Source organism: Rhineura floridana, chromosome 4, assembly GCF_030035675.1.
Source record: "Rhineura floridana isolate rRhiFlo1 chromosome 4, rRhiFlo1.hap2, whole genome shotgun sequence".
Classification (NCBI taxonomy): Eukaryota; Metazoa; Chordata; class Lepidosauria; order Squamata; family Rhineuridae; genus Rhineura; species Rhineura floridana.
Window position 1 is genome coordinate 75940115 of NC_084483.1, and position 14949 is coordinate 75955063.

The window sequence follows — 14949 nt, forward strand, 5'->3', positions numbered from 1 at the left end:
GTGTTGCAAGAACACCTGCACTTGGCTGACTTTCCCTTCTCCTAAAGATACAGGATCAGTCTCTGGCCATGAACCTGGCAACCCTGCTGGGAAATGTAATTTGTTAAAGGAGTTGGGAATTGTAGCTCTGTGAGGGATAAACTATGGTTCCCAGGATTCTTTGCAGAAACTCACGTGCTTTAAAAGTATGGGATGTACACAGAGGTTAACAGTCCCTCTCTCATCACATGCACACACTTAACAGTACTTACTAGATAGCAGGGGTATTGGAACAAGGTCCACAAATGACGAGGCAACCCACTTGAAAGATATATTTCTCACTGCAACCAAATTTCCTCTGCAATGTGTAGATAAAGGGGAGTTGTGGGTATTTTCTAAGACATATGATCAGTCAACATGGAAGACAGCCACATTTCTGGCAGGTGCCCAATGTGAACTAAATATGCACCCTAAAGCTGGCATGGGGAACCTTTGGCCCTCCAGATGTGGCTGAACTACAACTCCCATCATCCTGACCTTACTTGCTAGGCCGATGGGAGTTGTAATTCAGTAACATCTGGAGAGCCAAAGTTTCCCACTCCTGCCCTAATGCATGCTACAAAATATCTTAAAGTTCAAAGGGAGATAAAATGACAGACTGAAAATGTTAATATACCATATTTCCTAAAGTCTTTTGCAGCAGTACTGCCCAGTGTCTACTATATGAAGCTTTGTGAATAGTCTCAGGTAATGAAATCTTTTGCTTCATTTGCTTCTTCTTTTAATACATTTGCAATGCTCTCTTGGATTCATTATTTTGGCTAACTTGTTCTGTCTCCCTGTGTGGTAAGGTATATCCTTTGTCAAATTAAGGACTTGATAATGTTCAGCACCTTAGCTTAATTCTTCATAATTTAATTTAGACCATGAGAGCTGCTGAACCAATTTACACAGCTGCTTAAGCAGATGAACTTTGCCTAGGATTCCCAAACTTTTGACAGATCAGTCACAATGAAGTCAGTGAAATTATTACTGAGTAAGCAGTTGAAGAAGGAGAAGTTGTAAGGAAACTTAACCAAGTCATTAGTAAGCTAGTTGAAAAATGTGTGTGAAAGATGCTGGTAAGGTCCTGAGTATAATAGTGGTGCCTCTAACACAGCCTTTCCCAACCAGTGTGCCTCTAGATGTTGATGGACCACAACTCCCATCAGCCTCAGCCAGCATTGCCAATGGTCAGGAAGATGGGAGTTGTGGTCCAACAACATCTGGAGGCACACTGGTTGGGAAAGGCTGCTCTAACAGAATAATGAAGTGCAAGTTTTTTTTAAAAAAAGAAACAAAAAAACCCACCACTTTTATACACCACCATTATGCTTAAAAGTAAACATCCAAAGCTGCTAACCAGAAATATACACAAGTCATATGATAAAAATCTTAAAAATAAAGATACACAGAAGGACAATATATGAACAACACACTAGCGAAAACATTTAAAAAACAGTAAAAACAAACAAATACCCTAACCCTCATTCTGAAGTGCTCCCTGAAATAAATTGGTCCTCACATTGCAGGGCCAAGAGCAAGCAGGGGGAAAAGATCCATCTCTTGAGAGGAGTTCCAAACTCCGGATGCAAATGCTAGCCTAAGCTCCAAGGTACTGGCCATTTGGGGCTCTAATCTTAAACCTTGAATTGGGCTCAGAAGAAAAATGGAGCCAATGCAATTGACACAAAGTTACTGACATACTCCCTCGCAGCAGGCTCCAGACAAAAGTCTCACTTATATTTATTATATTTATATCCCACCATTCCTCCAAGAAGAAGTCCAGGGCGGCAAACAAAAACACTAAAAGAACCTTAAAACATTCTAAAAACAAGATTTTAAAACATATCAAAACAAGACATCTTTAAAAAACAACTTTAAAAACAGCTTAAAAAGCAATTTCAGAATAGACACAGACTGGGATAAGGTCTCTAATTAAAAGGTGTGTTGTAAGAGGAAGGATTTTGTACCAATTAATGGATTTTTGTACCAATTAATTCATCCAAGTGCTTCTCAAAAATAGCAGGATTCAATTAATACATTGAGATAAAGCACAGGATCAGAACTGTCTTTTTTTATTTCTCTCTGTTGCCAACCTTACATGCAGTGCCTAATATAGCAACTTTACAGAGGAAAAGGGCAGTGTTTGATCTTTGGTGTAACTGTGTTGGCTACACCTTATTGCTTTTGGGTACACTGGAATTCTGGAAGCAGGTATTTCACCTGTTGCATCAATAGTATTCTGGAGCAAATTAGAAAACAGCAACTAGAGGTTTCATACTTTAATCCATTTACCTTGTCACATTTTAAAGGTTTTAATGGGCCAGTACAAGAGAAGGCAATTTGAAAAATTATTTCAATTTTAATTGAAAAATTAATAGTGACAATGAAGGTCACTTGGAATCTATATGACCATACTGTAATTAGGGATACTTCATTCCTAGAATTGCCAACTTATTTTTGACCAGGGCACCTGTACTTTTAACAGCCAACCAACAAGCAGAAATTTAGCAGGGAATGCATTCCCTGGTGTAGAGACACAATGATATGCTCAGTTTCTCCAGTAAGCATAGAAGCCGTACAAAAACAGAAACACCACTGGTTAAAGGTATTCATATATAAAATCTTCAAAGGGTAGAAAACTTACATGCAGGAACATAATTCAAGAAAAAACACAAAAACACAGGAAGCTGCTTTGTACCAAATCAGACCATTCATCTGTTTACCTCAGTATTGAATGTAAACACTGATTGGCAGTGGCTCTCCATGGTTTCAGGAGACACTTGGTGTTGGACCTGGGACCTTTTGCATGCACAATATGTACTTTACCACTCAGGTATGGCCTTCTCTAGTCTCCACTACATTTGACCCATGTACTTGTGGCAAAGTAACATTTGCAATAATAAATGAATTGCCTTTGAATGGTTAGAGAACTGCTATGTGGAGTGTTGGTTCCAGTCTTGCCTGTTCTTCCTTTTTATGCTGGTGAGAGCTTAGTGATTTTTCTGCAGATAATCTGGGGCAGATAATCTGGAGGTTTGGCCTGAACAGTCATCAGTATATGGATGACATTCACCATCCAGATACCTGTAGTGTAGCCAGTTCAGTGCCTTGGAGCTAGGTAGCTGAAGGGACTGCCTGCTCTTGCATAAGCTTGCCCATCAGTTAAGTTCATCAGTGGATGTTCTGCGCTGTCCTGCATCAGATCAGACAGGTCTTTTCAGTGCTGGCATCAAGAGTGGAATACACTCCTCACGGAGATTTGCCAGGCTGCAACTTTAACTTTTCAGACACTTGTTAAAGATATTTTGTTTTGACTTGTTTTTAATATTTGATTTTATTTTGCCAATTTGCTGAGTGATGAGGTGTTAGAGGACAGATGTGAGTGTGCCACTTGGCCTGGTTTGTGTCCTCTAAGCTAGCCAGCTGTCCTCAAGTTCAAGGCAGGATGCTGTCCTTCGCCAATGCTGATGTAAAATTCAACTATCTGTCTGGTTGGGGAAGGACCAAAGCTCAGTGGGAGAGCATTTGCATGGAAAAGGTCCCAGGTTCAATCCCTGACATCGCCAGGTAGGGTTAGGAGACTCCATGACTGAAACCCTGGAGAACTGCTGTGTCAGTAAATGTAATCACTGGTTCCCAAATATTTCCCCCCCATGGACTTCTTGAAGATTGCTGATGGCCTTGGTGGACTACTTAATAATCCATCTGCCTGTTGCAGGAATTGTAATGCACTGTGGTAGACACTGTATGATTTTTAATTTGTATTTTTATTGCTGCTTTTATTTCTTATATTGTATTTTATTGTATTACAATGTGCATTCCATAGAATTCATATCGTAATACAATAAAAGAAATAAAAAACAATAAAAATTCAATTAAAAATCAATATATTTCATGTGGACGTGTCGCAGGCCGCCTGAATGAAGCTTGTGGACGTCTGCTGGCCCGCAGACCACAATTTGGGAACCCCCGATGTGGAGAATGCTGAGCTAGATAGACCAAGGAAGCTTCGCGTGATTCCTTCTATTCTAATTTTATCTTTCGCTTCAAACAGCAAAATATCTTGGGACTTCGGGGATGTGGGGAGAAGTCTAGATCGCTAGAAGGGCCAACGGAGAGGGCAGCAGTAAGGCAGCTGGGGGTACAACCAGCCCAGATTTACAAGCCGCCAGCAGCAGCAGCAGCAGCAGGGGCGATGATGGTTAACAGCGAAAGGTCCCCCTATTTCGCTACCTTCTTTTCCGCTCCAAGTGGCCTCAGGCTCCTCCTCCTGCAGGTGTATCTTTCGGCGCCCTCCAACTTGCCGCGACTAACAATGCGTTCCTGCCGTCGCTCCTGCGCACTCGCAAGGAGGAGACCCGGAGAGCTGTGCGGCTAGAAGGAGGAGGGAGGGAAATAGGAAAGGGGGAAAGAGAGAGTGAGAGAGGATCGCCTCCTCCCGCCGCGTACCAGCAAGCGGAGTGCATTCACTGTTGTCCTGCTGCAAGAAGTACCGCTGAGAGCCTCTTCCTTCGACTTCGTTTTTTGTCTTGACACAACAGTCCAGAAACGAGAGCAACTAGGCGGGGCGTGGGGTTGGTGCTCGGCTGGATTCGTTCGGTGTCTCCTTGAGAGGTGAGCGTGCCAGCCCTTGCGGATTAGGACGCGGCCGCTTGCTTTAGTTGACTGCTCTTAAACTAACCTGAAGCGGCGGGCTAATTAACCTTTTTTGAGGGGGGAAAGAAAGCGTCGCCTTTGGAAAAAAAATAAGTGTCCCCCCCCCCCGGTGACGTTGGAAGGACGCGGGGCTGCGGGAATGGTGGCCCTTGCTTAGGAAGAGGCCGCGTCGTCGTCGACAGCAGCGGCGCCTCAGTCTCTGTAATTGCCCCAACACCGCATAAATGAAAAAAGTCCACTTTAGTTCGCCAGATCATTGAGCGGAGCTTTTGTGGTCAGCCAATAACGAGGGGTTTTTTCCCCCGTCTGTGCTGCTCGGTTTCCAGGGCAACCTCAAACAGCGGCTTTCGCGCCTGCCTCAACCCTAAATGCGTTTACAACTTGAGTTGAAGGGGGCTTACGTCTTACTCATGTTTAGTATCGCAGTCTCCCGTGAAGCACACTACTACTGAAATAAGAAAGGGAGGTACTTTTAAGTAAGCGCGTTTGGGAATGGGGCCTTTGCTTGTCTTTTTCTTCAGCAGGTAACCTGACAAGCAAAGGAAGACTGCTGGGAAGGAATGGGAATTTTGGCAGGTGCGGCTTGTGCACTTGAGGGGCAGGAGGTGAGAAAAGTCGCACTCTGCTGTCATTGTCTCCTCTGTACAACTAGTAAAGGTATAGAGGCCTCCTCTTACTTAGCTTGTGATCACTCTGATATCCATAATCTAGGCATCTTGCTCCCCACACATAAGAAAACAAGATTGCTTAGTAGCGGAAGCAGGATGCTCTGGAGTGTGTGTTACAATCCACAAGTGGTTTTTTGCACTGAAACCTTTCAGATGAGAGATGGAGCTTGTGTCATCCTCCAGATATTGTATGACTACAGCTCCAATAATCCTTGATGATTGACTGGTGGCTGGGAGGGATGGAAGCTGGAGTCTAAAAAAATCTAGAGGGTCACATGCTGCTCATTCCTGTTTTAAATTCTGCTGTAAGCAATTTGTAGCTTGCAGCTCTCAGGCTGGCTAATAGGAAAATAGATCCCATTGTTAGGTGAGTTATGACTTGTGCCTTTAAACTGCTTGGGGTGCAGAAATGAAAGCTGATGCTCTTCACGTGGTGGAGATGAACACCTGTGTGTTAATTGACTCCTATAAGTTTTGAGAAGTGAAATTTACTTTATTTGAATATTCATATGTCAGTTTGATTTAAAGTATGAAATCTGAACAGCCAAGGGACTGTTTATTCAGTGTATTACAGTTCTAAAAGGCCAGTTGTTTGTTGGGTGGGGGTGGTCCAAACTGGTCTTGCCCAGGCACCAAGACCTGCTTAGCTTCAAACCATGTTTTGGGAACCTTCTCCATGTATGTGACACTTGGTGGTGTTTGAATATTTCTTTAATCTCTCATTTGTTACAACTTTACTATCTTTTCCCAGCCTCCATAGAATTGTTAGATCTTTCCCAGAGAGTTCCAAATATGCTACAGCACTAGCTTGAGTGTGTATCAATAGTGTTTTCTGGAAAGCCACTTTGAAAAGTAAAGATTGTGGGCCAATGGTGTCTGTAAGTTGTGTTGCTCCAGACAGTACTTTCTCTGTACTTCTTTGACCTCCAGGTTGACAGTGGAGGAGAGGAACAACATCTTTCAAGGAGTCTGAATTGGCCCAGTTGTTTCTAGTCGCTGATCCCCTAACAGGGTTTGCTGCCCACCTTTTTTTCCTTGGCAAAGCTCCTGTGCCTTTTACAGTTGTGTGAAACACAAATTCAGTCTGGGATGAAGTTAGCCTACAGTGACTTTTTCACACATGCAGAAATAGTTGTATGAGTGGGTCATTGCACACTAGATCACTAGCCAGCCCATAATCAGCTGACCCAATTTTTAAATTGAAGGGTGTTTAAAATATGGGTCAACTAGTTACCTACCAATCTGGACACAAGGTGAACCTTTCAGAATAGTCTCCTGCCTAAAATATTCAATTTAAGTTGACATTAACTCTGATTCTGCCTGGTCAAAACAGTTGTATTAATCAACTCCTGGACTTGGGCTACTTAGGGAAGATATTAAAAAAAACAAAAAACCACAAATGTATTGATTTAGCCAGTTCAGGAACATAAGAAAAGCCTGCTGTATCAGGCCATTGGTCTGTCTAGTCCTGCATCCTGTTCTCATAGTGGCCAACTAGATACTTATGGAAAGCATGTATGCAGGACCTGAGTGCAACAGGACTCTCCCCTCCTGTGGTTTTCAGCAACTGGCATTCAGAAGAAGCATACTGCCTCTGGCAGTAGTGGTAGAACATAGCCATCAGGGTTAGTAGCTACTTGTAGCCGTATTCTTCATGAATTTGTCTAATCCTCTTTTAAAGCTATCCAAGTTGGTGGCCAGCACTGCCTCTTGTGGGAACTAATTCCATAGTTTAACTATGCTCTGTGTGAATTAATACTGTATGGGATTGAAAGCTGAGCCTCCTATCAGCCAGGGTTAGTTGCATGCACTTTAATTTTACAGATGCCCATGCTAATTACTTAACTAGTATTAAGTACTGGTAATCTGTCTGTCTCTGTCTCCCCTTCTCCCCTGACACTTCCTGGAGAAGTTAAGCATGAAGATGTTAATAATTTCATCCTTTTAGGGGATGGTTTGTATTCTCATGGTTCCATATAAAAGTTATTGCCCAGTAAATTATCCATTCCATTTGCTGTTGCCTCTTTTGGATAACATTGGCTCTCCTTCTAGATTAGGTAGGAATTGTGATATACATTTTTGTTCTGCGCCTTCAAAGATGGAGCATCCTTTGGTTAGGGTATACATGCTATGATCCCACCAAGTTGATGCCTGCAGTTAGAAATTCAACAGTTGGACCGTCATAGAAGAGAACTACTTTGGTTGTCCCTCCCCAATAGCTATCGCTGGGTGCTTCCAGGCTGTCAAGATTTTGTGGAAGTGATTCAATCACATTCCACAACTTTAGGTTTCCATATTTAAAGTGGAGTAAAGCATTCTGTTGCTGTAGTGGAAAAAAAATCCACTTAACAATGGATTTTTTTATGGTTTGGTGATAGGGAAATGCATTGAAAAGTGTGGGATGAATGAATGACCAATGGGAAGACACAAGCAAATCAAGATGAATGTTCATTGTCATATAACTGTCTCACAAACAAATCAGAATGAATGCTCAGTGAATAGGTCATCTGGAGGTGCCCTGTGTTTCTCTCCTGCCCTCTTTTACTGAGTATGGAGAGATCATCAACCTGCCTCTGTGTAATCAGCTGTCGAAACTCTCTCTGAAAGTTGTAAATTTGCCTGTTCAGCGCATGTTTTACTTTTTTTGACACTGTTTTTAAGTTTCACAATTATAAACATTTCTCATCAGAGGAGGGAGAAGGAGCCTTGTCATTTGTTATGTGCCTTAAAATCTACTACGACTTATGGTGACACTATGAATCAGCGACCTCCAACTGCATCTGTCGTGAACCACCCTCTTCAGATCGTTGAAATTCATGTCTGTGGCTTCATTTATGGAATCAATCCACCTCTTGTTTGGCTTTCCTCTTTTTCTACTCCCTTCTGTTTTTCCCAGCATTATTGTCTTTCCTAATGAATCATGTCTTCTCATTATGTGTCCAAAGTATGATAACCTCAATTTCATCATTTTAGCTTCTAGTGATAGTTCTGGTTTAATTTGTTCTAACACCCAATTATTTGTCTTTTTCGCAGTCATGGTATCTGCAAAGCTCTCCTCCAACACCACATTTCAAATGAGTTGATTTTTCTCCTATCCGCTTTTTTCACTGTCCAACTTTCATATCCATAGATAGAGATCGGGAATACCATGGTCTAAATGATCCTGACTTTAGTGTTTAGTGATACATCTTTACATTTGAGGACCTTTTCTAGTTCTCTCACAGCTGCCCTCTCCAGTCCTAGCCTTCTTCTGATTTCTTGACTATTGTCTCCATTTTGGTTAATGACTGTGCCGAGGTATTGATAATCCTTGACAAGTTCAATGTCCTCATTGTCAACTTTAATGTTACATAAATCTTCTGTTGTCATGTTTTTGTTCTGAGTGTGGAATGGGATCCAGTATGGATCTATGTAGCACCCTGTAAACCAAAAGGTACAAAGTGGAACAATAGTTCCCCAGCACCTCCAGGAACAACTGGAGTCACTGCAAAGTTGCATTCCAGTTCAACCATGGCAAGCAACCCAGAAGGATACTGTGACGGCTGGTCTCTAAAGTTGCTGAGACTCCAGCTGTGATAGTCTTCTTGTCTGTTTCAGCCCCCAAATCAGGCAAAAGCCCTGACTGAAAAGGATTGACACAATTGGTTTCATCCAGATATACCTTCAGTTGAGACACCAATACATGCTGTAATTATTATGCAGGTAATTATTATGTAGGTAACTCTCTGTTAAGGGAGTTACCATAGGCTTTCCCAGCCACAGATAATCTCTTCTTCTTGCTCAGTACAAAATACCAAATAAAATGCATGTCCTGTTACATAAACATGTACGTCTCAATTATATAGGAAAAAAAAATTAGAGCTGTGTCTGATTTTAACAACAAATGGGGCACACACAGCTGAACACTTTCCTGCCCACAGTTTAGTTTACTTCCCTGTCGATCTCCCCAGTCCTTTTTTTTCCTTACCAAAACTCCAGTACCAGAGATTAACTTGACTGGTAGAAAAGCACTTGGAGAGGGATGGTGGGAAGGAAGGAGGGCTAAATGTCCCTCACCTGTGCCCTGCCTCTGCCACAACTAGTTTTGCCTTAAATGTTCTGTATTATAGGACTAGTTCCTCACTTTTTGACGGTCTTGTGCAGAAGTGCATAGGATGTTGTACTTACTGTGAATAAATCCCTCTTTTTACAGTGCGCACTTTGTATACACTATTTGACATTGAGTACAAGACATTACATTCATTAACATGAGGAGGAAGGGAGACATAACTTAGTGGTAAAGTACATGCATTGCATGCAGTATGTCCCAGGTTCATTCCCTGGCAATTCCAGTTAAAATAGGGGTTGCTAGCCTTTTTGGGCTAATAGACCTATTTGGAAATTTGAGAAACATAAAATGTCTGTCATTGTTGGGCCTGGTTGGTCGCAATTAGCTGCCATGGGGACCAGGCTGCTCACTCCCCCCCCCCCAATTCATTATCCCAATACATTCCTGTTCAATTAACTCTTGATTTACTCATTTCACCGCTGCCAGCCAATTTAGTGCCACTCCCAATCTCTCTTCCCCCCAACTGATCCACATATGCACACTTGCATCCTTTGTCTCTCTGGAACCACCTATAACAACAGGAACATCTTTTTTCTTTTAGGATCATTCCCCATACACATATGCACATCCTTTCTCTCGGAAGATCACCACTCAAATGTACACTCTCTCAGGATTACCCTCCCCAAATTTCTCTTATTGGTCTCTCTGACAAGCTTGCCCTCCAAACCTGTTCTCTCTCTCAGCCCCTCCCCATGCACAACACATCCTCCTCCCCTCAACCTAACCCCACTTGGTTTTATCCCCCATCTACTTTGCTCAGGTCTTGCTGTTTTTATTCTCCCCTCGTGGCACTTCCATTAGCAGCTGCCCTGTCTTACCTTTAGTTCCATTGTCACAATGGCCAACTTTGCAGTGGTCAGTGTGCTCTTGTCTCCTCATCTCTTCTTTCTCTTGCACCAGTCCCAAACATCACTTCTGTTGCTTGTCCAAACAGCATAGAAGGGGAGCTGGTGCAGACAAGGAAAGACCATAGCTCAGTGTTAGACCACTTGATTGGCGTGCAGAAAGTCCCAGGCTCCATCCTGGGCATCTCCAGGTAGGACTGGGAGACAACCCTGTCTGAAAACTTGGAGAGTAGTTGCCAGTCAGTGTAAACAATAATCTAGATAAACCAATGGTCTGACTTAGTATAAGGCAGCTTCCTATGTTCCTAGAAGGCCCAGCAGAAAGGAACTAGGTCTCAGCAGTTATCAGAGCAGCCACAGAGATCATTTGGTCAGCCATGGGGCATGGAGGGAAGCTAATAGAATGGCAGCCACCCTGACATTGGCACACGGGTGACTCCAGAGTTAGCTGGTGATGGGAAAGATTTCTCTCTGCCAGAGACCCAGGAGAGCTGCCACCAGATGGAATAGACACTAGAAAGACAAATAGTCTGACCTGGCCTAAGGCAGCTTCCTATAGTAAACAAAGCCAAGCAGTCCTCACTGCTTCTCTAGGGATTTCTCCTTCCTTCTATATTTTTCAAAACATCCTGAGTGCAGAAGTACACTTTCCCAACTTCTTTTTCATGCTACTTTCATGCTGTGCTTTTTAGATAGAAATAGGTGGCTGCTCTGTGATGAGCAGTGGCGCTTTTGTGGTGGTTCTTGCTGTGATCTGATAACTTAAAAAAGGAGTACAGGAACAGAGGGAGGTCCATACTCCTGTTCCCTCTTCACAGACAAAACTTAAGAGCGTCTGACCTGGTATATGGCAGCTTCCCAGTTGTCCATGTAGTCAAATTCTTTCTTACTTTTACTGACAGAGGCTCTCCAGAGTCTCAGACAGGGGCCTTTTCCGTTACCTGCTACCCTTTTAAGTGGAGATATCTGGGAATGTTAACTTCTAATTTTGACAATAACAGGAATTGAAGCAGCCATGCAAGTAATAGGTCAGGAGGCTATTGACCACTCCCTACTCTATTTGTTGTGTCTCCTTCCACTTTCTTCACTTCTCTGTTGTATTCTTGCTGCTGAGGATAGTCGGCCTCCCATAGTAGTGCATGTCTTCCATATGAGATTGCTAATGTTGCTTGGTCTGCCATATTTTTCCTGGTCTTACTCTGGTTCCTTTAACAGTAGCTGGGCATACAGAAATTTAGCAGGTAACACTTTTCTTGACATGAAGATAATGGGTGTGTGTGTGTAAGAAAAGCATCATGTGCTAATTGGGCCAGGTGCCACAAAAGCACAGGAGCAAGATTTGTTTTAAAAAAAAATAATGAGAGGGGTAAGTAGCAATCCTCTGCATGGAGAAAAACTACACCTACATTATTAAAGTGGGAATTCCAGGGATTCTTTGATTATCTTGGGGGGGAAAATGGACAGCCAAGTCAATTCTGACTTATGGGAACCCTATGAATAGGGTGGTAAGCGGCATTCAGATTCGAACACTGGTCTCCCAGGTCATAGTCCAACACTCTAACCACTACACCACACTGGCTATCTTTGATTGTCTTAGTAGACAGATATTTTTAGATTTTCATACTATGGTTGTTGTATTGATGTTGAGTTAATGTTGCTAGAATATATGCTGTTCTAATATATATTGTAAACTGCCCTGGAATTTGATAATGGATGGTGGTATATATGGACTTTTCATGGGTAATTAACAGGAAATTTTAATCTACATACCCCCAAACAATACTTAATACCATGTTTGACCATAAAAATCATTGGCTTGTAGGATTATTTGAAGTTGGGAAGATGGAAAAAGTCCTTGAGCTCTCTCCACCTATACTTGAGATCTGGTTTGACAGCAAGTATATAAGAGCACAAAAATAATGTTTGCTTTATCCACTCTATTTCTACTTTGGAAAGCCACTTGGTGTTTCCTAGTCTTTGTGAGCAGTAATACACATTTTTGAACTTTATGATCAAAAACAATGATGTTGAGTCAATAGTGCGATGTGGCTGCTAAAAAGGCAAATGCTATATCAGGCTGCATTAACAGAAGTATAGTTTCCAAATCGCGTGAAGTATTAGTTCCCCTCTATTCAGCACTGGTTAGGCCTCATCTTGAGTACTGCGTCCAGTTCTGGTCTCTGCACTTCAAGAAGGATGCAGACAAACTGGAACAGGTTCAGAGAAGGGCAACGATGATCAGGGGACTGGAAACAAAGTCCTATGAGGAGAGACTGAAAGAACTGGGCATGTTTAGCCTGGAGAAGAGAAGACTGAGGGGAGATATGATAGCACTCTTCAAGTACATGAAAGGTTGTCACACAGAGGAGGGCCAGGATCTCTTCTCGATCGTCCCAGAGTGCAGGACACGGAATAATGGGCTCAAGTTGCAGGAAGCCAGATTTCATCTGAACATCAGGAAAAACTTCCTAACTGTTAGAGCCATACAACAATGGAACCAATTGCCTAGAGAGGTAGTGGGCTCTCCGACACTGGAGGCATTCAAGAGGCAGCTGGACAGCCATCTGTTGGGACTGCTTTAATTTGGATTCCTGCATTGAGCAGGGGGTTGGACTTGATGGCTTTATAGGCCCCTTCCAACTCTATGATTCTATGATTGAAGTTGTATAAACATAATTCTCAACATTTGCGAGCAGGTTGATGTCACTATGTCTGAAACATTTTCCATCACAGTCTGCTTTACATGCAATAAATGTGGCCAATAAATGTGGCCAGATTCCTGGCTCTTTACTAATTTTTGACAATAAAATGAGCAAGTGTATCCAGCTTGAACTTTAGTAAATGTTTAAATTCATGGGGTTTAAATACCCTTTCATTTGTTCACAATATAGTTTTGAACATACTGTTGGGGTGAGAGATTTCCAAGGTTCAAGCTCTTACCCAGGGTTTGGTTTCCCTGGAGTGAAGGTCAGCAGAGGCTGTGATGTCTTTAGGCTACATGGTTATATTTACACCTATATACAACCTGAGCATAAGATGGAAGGGACTGACAGCATTAGCACTCCAGCAGATCTTGCTTTCCCATTAGGCTTCTAGGGCAGCTTTCAAAAGCCCTAGCTTTGGATTCAGCACAGAGAGCAAGGCAAGCCTTTGTAACTCTTTCCAGCCACCTCATCTCCCAGACAACATCTGATGAGGGGTGGGTGGCCTCCAGCCAGGTGAGGGAGGAAGGCTACCTTAGTTCCAATGGCAACACTTCTGTTTTCCACCAAGTCTTCAGACATGTAAACCAGGCCCATCAACTTAACAAAGAAACTGGCTTGACTAGTTTAACACGTTTCTCTACTACAGAATTACAGGATTGGAGGGTGCTTACAGATGGCATCCAAACCACCCCCAATCCTATAATCCTTTAAAAAAACCCTTGTGCGATGTTATGCTCCCTAATCTTTTGAAACAACAATGATCACACACTTAAGAATAATACCAAAATAAATTTAACCTCTTTCTCATCTCTCTCTCTCCACCTTCCCCTCCACTTCACTTTTAATTCTTTTCCATGGTGTGGCTGAGATCATAAAGTAGCTATCACCTGTATGACTTTTAGGGGATAACATAATTCAGGCTTAAAAAAGAAAGATACTTTGTTAGCACGAAGCAGATTTTCCTCCCTCTGCAACAAAAAAGCAATATTTTCATTTCCTGACAAATCACAACACTATGTCTCCTAGTGGTTTTGAAAGACTGAAATTGCTCAGTGTTGTTTCATGGAATGTGCTGTGCCGGTGAGATTATAGCTTTAATCTGGTCATAACGTCCTTCCTGGAGTGGAATGTGCTTTTCAAGTCAGCCTGCCCTTTCCGTGGCAGTGTTCGCTCACTGCTGGGTAGTAGATCAAAGCAGCTGGAATCAAATATCCTACACGGGAAAGCTTGGACTTATTAAGGCAGTAATTGCTGGTCATACTGACACTATCAATAGTAAGCATTAGAGTGCAACTCTGAAGATATTACCTCAGAACTTTCTAGGTTTTTTTTTTATTAATTTTTATTCAAATTTTCAAAAACAAAAAAACAACACAAAACAAAAACAATTATACAAAAAAAATAAAATGTTGACTTCCGATTTGTCGCAGATCAACCATAGGTCTACAATATATAACAATCCTGTCTCTAAAATTATATTACAAAATCACTTTCCTCCAGTAGTTATCTTAATTAATCATCAAATCTCATAAACATTACTTTATTCTTTCCACAAAAAGTCCAAAAGAGATTTCAATTCCTTGAGAGATATATCTTTCAATTTTTCTCCAAATAAACATGTCGCTTAATCCATCTTGATTCAAATCTATTAGGTCCAGTAATTTCAATAGCCATTCCTCCATTATCTATATTAATTCCATCTTCCATCTTCAATAATCCTGTTAAATCCAGTAATTTCAGTAGCCATTCTTCCATTATCAGTATCCCATAATAATCTTGTTGTCATAGCCATAATCCAAATAAACATATCGATTAATCCATCTCGTCGAATCTATTAGGTCCATTAATTTCCATAACCATACTTCCATTATCAATATTAATTCCATCTTCCATCTTCAATAGTCCTGTTAAATCCAGTGGTTTCAGTATCCACTCATCCATTA

At 41.9% G+C, this 14949-nt stretch overlaps 1 protein-coding gene across 6 annotated transcripts in view; it reads left to right on the plus strand.

Moving 5' to 3' along the window:
* Positions 1-4291: 4291 nt before the first annotated feature.
* Positions 4292-14949, plus strand: part of KLHL32 (kelch like family member 32) — a 95105-nt gene continuing 84447 nt past the window's right edge. The window contains exons 1-2 of one of the 6 annotated variants that reach the window (XM_061623385.1): positions 4297-4638; positions 5202-5285. The gene's annotated coding sequence lies outside the window, so the exon portion shown is untranslated. Of the gene's footprint in view, positions 4639-5201; positions 5286-14949 lie in introns of all 6 variants that reach the window. The other 5 variants (XM_061623388.1, XM_061623389.1, XM_061623386.1 and 2 more) reach the window with 5 other exon arrangements.